The following is a 10,384-nucleotide window of genomic DNA, read 5'->3' as shown; positions in this document are numbered from 1 at the left end:
ATGACGGCTGAGTTATTGTTTACGGTCCTCAATAATATGAAAACGTATTCTTCTCTCTATCCTTGGTCTTTCGTTCTTTTAAATTATCCATTTACAACGTGCCTCGATCTTACAAAAAGTGTTGTTGGGGAAACCCGAATAATACTTATGTTTATGCTCAGATCCACACGCGTAAATCATCCTCCAAAGTCAGCTTTTTCACTATATATTATACAAAATAATTAAAATATTGAACTCAAAATTCGAATAAAAAAAATAAAAACAGAGGTAGTAACAGACGTTTATGTGTCTTTAAACATTCTATGTTAGTGAGAAACGACTTCGTTTGGCAAAAACTACAACCCCCAAATCCATTAAAACCAAATCCCTAATTTGTCAAATCATCATCTTTTCCAAATCGATCCTCTCCTTCTCATTTTCACAGTGTCTCGTCCTTTTCACCAAGCTCGTTTTTCCTCTATACTTGATTTCTCTATCTTCTCCTTTAGTTATGAGTTGCAATTCTGGGCAATCGAGTGGGCAAAAATTAAACCGCGGGTTTCCTTCGAAGTGTCATTGTGGGTTATACGTTGTTATCTACACGTCGAGCACAAAACAAAATCCAGGAAGACCTTTCTTCCGATGTACAACCAAACAAGATGTAAGTAATTTTGAATTTTATGTTTTCTGGTTATGAAATAATTATTATCGTTTGCATTTCTAGGACCATTTGTTTAAATAGGTTGAAGATGGAGTGTATGAAGAGGTTGTAGATGCTTTGCCGAAATTATCTATCATTGACAGCGAGTTAAACATTGTGAAATTTGAGGTTGAGTGGAGATTGAAGAATTAAAAGCTATGATCGAAGGATTGAAGGTAGAAGAAATGTGGAGCAAAAGAGAAATTAAGAAATGGAAATTGATGATCAACTTGTTCTTCATGTGCTTTTGTTTTACTGTCATTGCCATTGTGATCCTAATATTATGTAAAGCAAAAAAATAGAGGATGCTTGTTCTTGGTTATTTGTGTATTTGTCTTAGTTTTGTGTCCTTTTCTCTTTGTTTTGTGTCTTGGTAAGGAAATGCTATAATAACTCAAAATTTAAATTTATAATTGAAAAATGAATATTACAATCATTAAAACCAATAAAAAGGTATATTTATAGACTCAGAGTGATTTTTACACATTCTATTTGAGAGTTGGCTGAGTTATCGTTATTCACGACTGAGTTATGTAAATAATTTAGATAAATTGATGGCTGAGTTATTAAATATTGTGTTTGATTTATCGAACTGAATGGTTGAGTTATCATTCCTTAATGGCTGTGATGTCGAAATAACGACTGATTTCTATTAATATGAAAGTACAATATAAACGAAAAACAAAAAAAAACAAAATACACACTATCGTAGTTCCTTGTTCATAGTTCATATTTCATATAGAAGACGACACGAAAGTACAATGGAAATCACTTTCTGAAACCGACGTCATCTGGGCCAAATTCTTCAAACATATCGACCAAATCATTCCAAACTATGCTACTCAGCATCTCAGGTTTATTGCCACCTTTCGCCCTTATCCTCTTGAGCGCACGCATCTGAGCTCCGTATAACGTCCTAGCCACCAAATTAAACTGCGTCCAGACCATTAATGTATGCTTTGGATCCCACATGTATTCACGCTACAATTAAAGGAAAGAAACGATAAGAATATAGAATAATATCAATATGGTGGTTTGTCCAGAGATCTTACCGCGATGAGGAGAAACCATCGTCTCTTAAAGTGGAAGGGAATCAAGCGGTACATCGGCCACGCATGGTGCCAGTTGTGTTGAATTATTCCTCCAATCGCGATAGAGATAACGTGAAGGAACTTGAACCACGTAACAGTGGTTATGTCAACCCAGGAACCCACACCAGGGTTTAGAACTGTAATATTCTCCCGATCAGTGGCGCAAATGATCGCTTCGACATCTCTTACAAACTGTCCATCGATATGAGGAACAAATTCCATGTCGATAGGAAGATGTAACAAATAGAAAGATATGTGATTTTTGTAATAACGAGTATAAAGAGAAACAATAGAAACGAAGAATGAGATGAAAGAGAGTCAGACATATGAATGAGGAGAATATAAAGGAAAAACAATAGGAAAACGAAAGGTCGCGTCTATTATTAGGTTAAATTATGGTTTCCCGCCAAAATATTGCTTGACGGGTGAGTTATAGTTTTACGGGAAAACGAAAGGTCACGTCGATTCATGTGAAGGCTGAGTTATAGTGAGTTATGGCTGAGTTATCAAAAGAAACAATCAACAAGTAATTGGATGATATATATGACTTAACGACTGAGTTATAATATTTTATGTGAAAACGAAAGGTCATATGACGGATGAGTTATAGTGCATTATGGCTGAGTTATCAAAAGAAACAATCTGAAAGTAAATGGCTGATATATATGACCTGACGGCTAAGTTATAAAATATATAGTGATTTATAAATACGTGATGGATGAGTTATAGTGATTTATAAATCTGTGATGGCTGTGTTATCACAAGAAACAATCCTCTCAAAGGTTTTCTCTGGCCACGCGCGATGATGAACCAAGACGTGATTCAAGAGATCCTCTCTCATTGTTCAGCGACAGAGATTGCAAGATTCCATCTACAAAACAAAGAGCGTAACAAACAAAGTTACGAGTTCAGATTTATCGATCATCATCTCCATAGAGCCAACTCTGTTTTCGGCTATTTTGTTCATTACGAGGACAAATGGTTTAAGTATCAGCCTCGTTTTGTCCCCGACGTTGAAGCAGAACAAGAAGAAAAAGAAGAGAAAACCCAAATCTCGCTTCAGTTTCTTCCTTAGAACAACGCAAAGATCATAACTTGTGATACACATCATGGGATTTTGATCTGTACCGGTGATAGGTTTAAAGGAGCAAAAACGATACCAGAGTACATCGTTTGTAAACCTGCCACAAAGCAGTTCTGAACCAAGGACATGGATGACCAAGGAAGCTTTGTATATTCACAACTGTGAGGTCTTCGATTCTGATACCTTCGCGTGGAAGCGACTGAATGATTTCGAGTTATCAGAGTTTTTCCCGAGAGAAGCTATACCGGTATCAACATACGGTTTCTTGCATTGGTTAACAATGAAGAACAACGTGATCCGGTTCTGTATGCGAACCTAAACTTTGTCTATTTTCTCTGTTCCGGACGTACTATTAGGCGATAGCAGTCTCATCTTGGTCAGCTACGAAAGAAAGCTAGGTGTTACTAAACATTCGGAATAAAGAAACGGAGTTGTGTTATGGGTTTTGGAGAACAATTTGAGAAAGTCTTGGGTAAAAGTGGAAGACGCTGAAATTACTGCGTTGAAAGATGAATATGCACAACCCTTTTGGTTCCCAAGCAGCGACGTCGTATCAGTGGCGGCTAGTGATCGGCTCGGTCTCTACAACATGAATAGCAACAATTGTCGATATTTGCATAGGGATAATTTGTTCTCGTCCGGCCACCCACCCAGTTATCATCTTATACCTTTCTACTCAAACTACAACAGAGCTTGTTTGGATAAAGATGAAGCTGAAAGAAAAGATACGAAAGGAGTGGGAAATGGAGAGAGTAAGCTTTAATATGGTCAACAGATGATTGTTAAGTAAGACCTTTTTTTGTTGTGATCAGATAGATTATGTGACAGATGAGTTATAGTGATTAATAAAATTGTGATGGCTTAGTTATCACCGAAGAAACAATCTGAAAATAAATGGCTGAATTATTTCAATGTCACGACTGAGTTATAATATTTACGGGAAAACGAAAGGTCATGTGACGGCTGAGTTATAGTGAGTTATGGCTGAGTTATCACAATAAACAATCAACAAGTAAATGGATGATATATGACTTTACGGCTGAGTTATAATATTTACCGGAAAACGAAAGGTCTTGTCGATTCATGTTACGGCTGAGTTATAGTGATTTTTTAGGGACGCGTGGCAAAAAACATTGAATGTTTGCACGGTCTTTTAGAGTTGTTCTTGGGACACAACGAAAGTCCTGACGCAATCTGATTGGTGGAAGGGGATCGCAGTTGCGTTCCAAGTTTTAGTATAAATATGGGAAGGGTTAGAAATGTTCAGAGCTTTCCCTAACTCGAACGAAACTAGCAAAGATGCCAATGACTACCCGATCTGCAGTATACAATAAAGAAGTTCTAAAGACAGCGGTTATCTATTGCCTTTGTACTAATCCATCACAAATCAACACATCCAATGCCCCTGATGGTGGCCTGCTGAGGATAGAGATATCCAGCGTGGGATTGATATTCTCAGTCGTATTGTACCGGCCGATGCTGATGCCACCTTAGCATGTGGGGTACTAAATATTTGTCAAGGGAATGAGGTTATGGCCGTTCATTACCTCCAGCTGTTTAATGGAAATCATTATCCTCTAATGTCTTCGGATGCCATGGAAACCGGTAATGATTTTCTGTATGAGTTATCTCGTTATAAGACGACCTGGAAAAACTCATACGCAGCCTCCCATCGCTATCCTGACAGCCCGTTACTCCCTTCACCCGCTTGTGCTTGGATGTGTTCTTTGGATTATGGTTTCCATTCTCTCCGCTATGGAGACTATGTAATCATGGGCAAAAACTGTAACCTTTTGTGGTTGTCCCTCAAAGTCTCTGAGATCATTTAGGGTTTCCAGCAGTGATTTCCAGTTTTACCTTAATATGTTCTATGTATCCACCTTTTATGCTTACACATTTTAGTATCTACTCTCACTTTGAGGTTGAATTATAATGAAGTTACGGCTGAGTTATAGTTTTACGGGAAAACGAAAGGTCACATCGATTCATGTGAAGGCTGAGTTTTCAAAATGAACAATCTATAATGGCTGAGTTATCAAAAGAAAGGTCGCGTCTATTATTAGGTTAACTTACGGTTTCCTGCCAAAATTTTGCTTAATAGATGAGTTATACTTTTACGGGAAAACGAAAGGTCTCGTTGATGGCTGAGTTATAGTAAGTAATGGCTGAGTTATCACACGAAACAATCTGAAAGTAGATAGCTGATATATATGACTTGAAGGCTGAGTTAACAAAAGGAACAATCTGAGAGCAAACGACTGGTTTATACGACTTGACGGCTGAGTTATTACACAAAATAAAACAAATCTCCTTAACTACATCCGACAAGTTTTCATATTGTGCCCAACTTGCTTACATCCTGAACATGCTGGTTGCTTCCTAGGGCGTTTATTTTCAATGGCAACTTCCAAAGATGATTTAATCCTACGCTTCTTGGGCCTTCCTGGCTGGTTCACAACAATCGGAGGCAAACACTTCTGATTATCCACAACTTCAGGAGCAGGGAATGATTCATCTGGAGGTATGATTGAACCAGCCCATCTGTTAACCAAATCGACCCTCCTAAATTTTGGATCGCACATGGATATACAAGACACATCCATATGCTCTGCAGCTGCGATTGCATGGATGCATGGTATTTTCTCGTGGTCAAAACGACGGCATGTGCATTTTTTTAGTTCCAAATTTACAACATGCAAGGATGATCCATAGCTCACTTGCACACGTACAACATCAATCGTTAGTACCTCCATAAGTCTTGCAGAGGTGACACGTTTCTAGTAGGGAGTAGAACAAAAAAAAAAATGTTTTAGGCTGAGTTATGAAAACAATTATGGCTGATTTATGGAAACTATAATGGTAATGGCTGATATATGGAAACAGTTACGGCTGAGTTATGTAAACTTACCTGTAACAGTTTCTCAACACCTCGAGTGATCGTTGTTAGCTGCGATTTTGCATCCTCTCTCCGTTCAGAAAACCATCTGGTCATCATATTCCGTATCGATTTCAGCAGTCGAACTATGGGAAGACTTCTAGCATTTAACAGAGCATGGTTCATTGATTCTGCAATATTCGTTGTCATTAAATTGTACCTTTCACCTGGGAAATGAACACGCACCCACATTCGGACACCAGCTCGTTGGAGGTATCCATGTAGTTCGGGATGACGTGCTTCAATCTCATTGAAAGCCTCATTAAAATCAGACAGCCTAAAACACCTTGCCGCTTTTTTCACCAGAGGGAACAAATGTTTTCCTTTGAACTTCACCAAGATGTTCTTATACAAATGGTAAGTGCAAATTCCACGCGAAGCCAGCAGATACACTTGACCAATCGCTTTTCCTATTGACTTATGTCTGTCGGAGATTATCGCAAGATCCTTTTCGTCAGAAATGGCAACTTTGAGTTGTGTCAAAAACCAACGCCAAGACTCATCATTTTCAGTGTCAACAACAGCGAAAGCTAATGGGAAAATTTGAAAGTTACCATCCTGAGCTAGGGCTGTTAGAAGCGTCCCTTTGTAACTACCATGGAGAAACGTTCCGTCGACAACAACAACTTTGCGCATGAAAGCAAACCCAGCAATACTCGCACCAAAAGCAATAAAAACATATTTGAATCTGTCTTCATCATCTATTCGAAGACGTGTGACTGTACCCGGATTTTCTCTTCTTAACTTGTATATGTAAGAGGGCAACTCGCTAAAACTATCCTCAGGATCCCCTGATCGATCTGCCTTGCATTCAGCAGCGTTCGATATGACTTCCAATAACCCATCTGTTGACACCAAAAAAATTAATAAATCAGCCATAACATAGAGATTACTCAGCCGATACATTCAAATAAGTCAGCCGTAAATAATGAATAAGTCAGTCGTAACATGTAAATAACTCAGCCTATACATACCTTTAAGTCAGCCATTATTATCAATAAGTCAGTCGAAACATAGTTATTACCTTTAAACTAAATTGCTTATTGAAAATGACTGCGACACTTTTAGGTTTAACATCCGGACCATGATCACCAAGATAGTCCCTGTAAAGACCTGCCAATACATCAGCTGTTTATTGGTGGGATCTAATAGAACGTTCAGTCACAGAACATGTGTGTTCCGAATCGTACACACGAACATGAAAATCTGGGTAATTCCCTTGTACAAATGCACGAACTCTCCAAAGACATCCTTCAACCCAGCTCTAAACCACTTGTCTCGGATTTGATACTGGTACATTAAAATCAAATTCATCCCTAACCGAAATAAGTTTCACGTGATTCCTGAACTCCTTTTTGCTCATGTTTCTTTGTCCTACAGCAATTTTTAGCGTTGACACCTCCAACCTACTAGCCTCCGGATTCATCTTCGATCCGGCAAAGTTATCATCTTTATGAGCTTTCTTCTGAGGAGGCGGAGTAGGTGGGTCTTCCTCTTTACTCTGAGGCTCGCCCAATACAGAAAATTGCTCGTCATCAGATGACTCACCATCGAGTAGTCGAAAAAATCAAATCGGCTTGAAAATTTATCGTCTTCTTCTTCGTCAGATGCTACTTCGACAGCTTCTTCTTCTTCTTCGTTTTCTTTGTCAACAATCTTACCATAATCAAAACAAGTGCCTTCAAATCCCCCACTGTACACTTCGTATGTAGTTTCTACTTTCGGGTCACCGCTTATCATACTTCCTCTAGCTCCACTAGTTTTTGTAGACTCTTTCGCCGAAAACTCTACACAGAGACGTAGCTGATCGGTTTTCCATAGCCCCAAAAAACATTGCAACTGTAGATCATTGGAGACAAAAACTGGTGGAGTATCATGCGCCATTAGTTTCAGTGCCTTGTTCGAGAACATGTAGCTCATGGCTAAACGCGTCCAATCCGTAGTCTTCAAGAACAAGCTTCACAAGCTTGTCATGTGTTGTGCCTCCATCTATCTGCACAACTATACAACCTCTATCATCGGTGTTAAATACATATCTCTGTGTGTTTACCCAATTACCGGAAACAACTAGAACCGGAACTAAATCCATGAAAGAAAAATGAAGAACAAGGTGAAGAAGAAGTAGAAGAACAAGGTGAAGAACAATGTGAAGAAGAAGTAGAAAGAACTAGGTGAAGAAGAAAAGTGAAGAAGAAGTATAAGAACAAGGTGAAGAAGAAGGTAAATAGTTCAATTATTTACCAGTTGAAGAACAAGAGTTGAACGACGTTTCGTATTTCCGGAGAAAAAAAAAAGATGACATGGAATGCTGACACGGATGCTGCGTCCGACGTGGCAACTCAGCCATCAAACAATTAATAACTCAGCCTATATAAAACTCAGTCACAACATGAAAAACATTACAGTAACTAAAACCACATTACAGTAATTAAAAAGCAAAAAAATTGCTGCCATATTCAGCCGCTTCATCAACTGAAAATATGTAACTCAGCCGTATCGTTTAATAAGTCAGCCGTAACTGAATAACATTCTAGTAATTAATTTGTTGCTACTAAGTCAACCGTCAAATGGTTGAGTTGTATGATAAGTCAGCCTATCACGACTGAGTTGTACGATAAGTCAGCCTATCACGGTTGAGTTGTACGATAACTCAACCATAACAGTTGCTCATAAGTCAGCCGTTTTTCATAACTCAACCAGTCGGAAAATGGTAATTCAGTCGTGTCGTAATGATAACTCAGCCAAAATTTTGACAACTCAACCATCGGGTGAAAACTCAGCCGTAAGGACGGCTGAGTTATAGCATATCTCAACCAGATTTTAATAAGTCAACCGTAACGCTTGGTTGAGTTATGCTATAAGTCATCCGTCCGCTATTACTCAAATGTTTGTTTCCATAACTCATCTGCAATATACCTATAACTCAACCGCAACATTCATCTGTAACGCGTTATGGCTGACTTATGGTTACTCGTCAGCGATTTCTGACGTGGCGTCTGACGTGGCAATGGCATTTTTGTAATAACGTTTTTTCCGGTAACATAAAACAAGGGCACACTGGGTATTTTGAAAATACCCGAAATATTCTAGTAATAAAATCTTTTTTTGGATTTTGGTAATATTACCTAATTTGGATAACATTTGAGTAAATTACCCTTCTATATATATATTTTAACTCTATGTCATCTATTCTTACTTTTTGTTGGAATATAAGATTTGAAGTACAAGTTGAAATTATGCTTAATAAATGTATGAATTGGAGTGGTAGTATATAAAAAAAAATAGAGATTTAAACTTGTTTATTTGTATCTGTAGTAATCAAACCATATCAGTTGTTTTCAATTCATGCATATAAGCTAGAAGTAGTTGTAGAGCAGATTCTGGGTGACTGGCCGTTGACCAACAAGGAACTTGTAAAAATATTAAAAGCATATATGATCGTGATCTTGAGAGGTATGAAAACTATACTATACATGTTAATCAATAAACGTTTTGATCATCAGAACACATTGGAGAGTAACTTCGAGGAACGGTCCAAAAATTGTATTTTGGGGGTGGGTGTCAATGTTAGTGTAAAAGAGACAAGAGACACATAATTTTTAACGAGGTTCAGTGAATGCCTACGTCCTCAAACTTTGTTGGTAATATTTCTTGAGCACAATTACAGTTAGTGCTCAATATTGGACTTACACAAACCTAAGATCTTCTCTTAGCTTGTTCCCAATCTATTCCCAACCCACTAAGAGATCCCTCAGATCAACAACACAGATCTACACCCAGGACTCTCACTTAGAAACAAAAACCCTCACCCTTTTCTCCCAAAGATGCCAAAGGCTTACAAGGTATTTCCTCTCTTTCCATGTTCTAAAGAGATGAGTTTCTAAGTCCTATATCCTCTATATTTAAGGGATTTCGTGCCTCTCCCAAGGCTAACAACTTTCCTAAAATCAAGAGGAAATATTCCATTTAACTTTATTCTTTGTTAAACGAATATTTCCTAATCCCATTAAATTTTCTAAATATCTTCAAGATTCCTTTTTCTTTGTGCTTTACCTCCAACTAATATCCCAAAACATGCCTTAATTATATCTTCATAAATATTCAAGACCGAGACATACAGACGATATCAACATGCCTCTGATGCTCTTTTATCGGATAGACATACATCAGATGCCTGTACCGAGACAGAAGCTTGTGCGGACATATTTTGAACAGCTTCCTGAACTTCATCTTCAACTTGAGCTTGCCCACATACACTTACAGCCAACACCAACAACTTTTATGCGGGCCAATTTAAATCAAAATGCTCATTTTGTTGTTTATAGGGTTTAGAAGCCCAAGAGGTAGATATAAAAGGCCTATTGTCGATGCTCTAAACTTGGGTTAGCCTTTTTCTCTTGTGCAAAAGGGAGAAAGCTTCCAGAGAAGTTATGAGCCTGTTCCTGTGGTTGGAGATCTGAGGTTGTAAATGTATTAGGTGCTATGGTTTTGTCTTTGGTCATGTGCAGTCTATTTTTCTCTGTTTTGCAAAGGTGAGTGCATGAACATGGTTTATCTAAGTCAAGATCTTTGTTTCTCTGATTCTATGAGTTGTG

General features: G+C 38.1%; 1 pseudogene; it reads left to right on the top strand.

The window, feature by feature from the left end:
• Positions 1-2,575: 2,575 nt before the first annotated feature.
• On the top strand, positions 2,576-3,617 carry LOC147942328 (uncharacterized; annotated as a pseudogene).
• Positions 3,618-10,384: the final 6,767 nt, after the last annotated feature.

The sequence above is a fragment of the Camelina sativa genome, chromosome 6, assembly GCF_030686135.1.
Source record: "Camelina sativa cultivar CO46 ecotype springtype chromosome 6, ASM3068613v1".
In the NCBI taxonomy this organism is placed as follows: domain Eukaryota; kingdom Viridiplantae; phylum Streptophyta; class Magnoliopsida; order Brassicales; family Brassicaceae; genus Camelina; species Camelina sativa.
The sequence above is the reverse complement of the archived record's forward strand: the minus strand, read 5'-3'. Positions and strand labels throughout refer to the sequence as shown.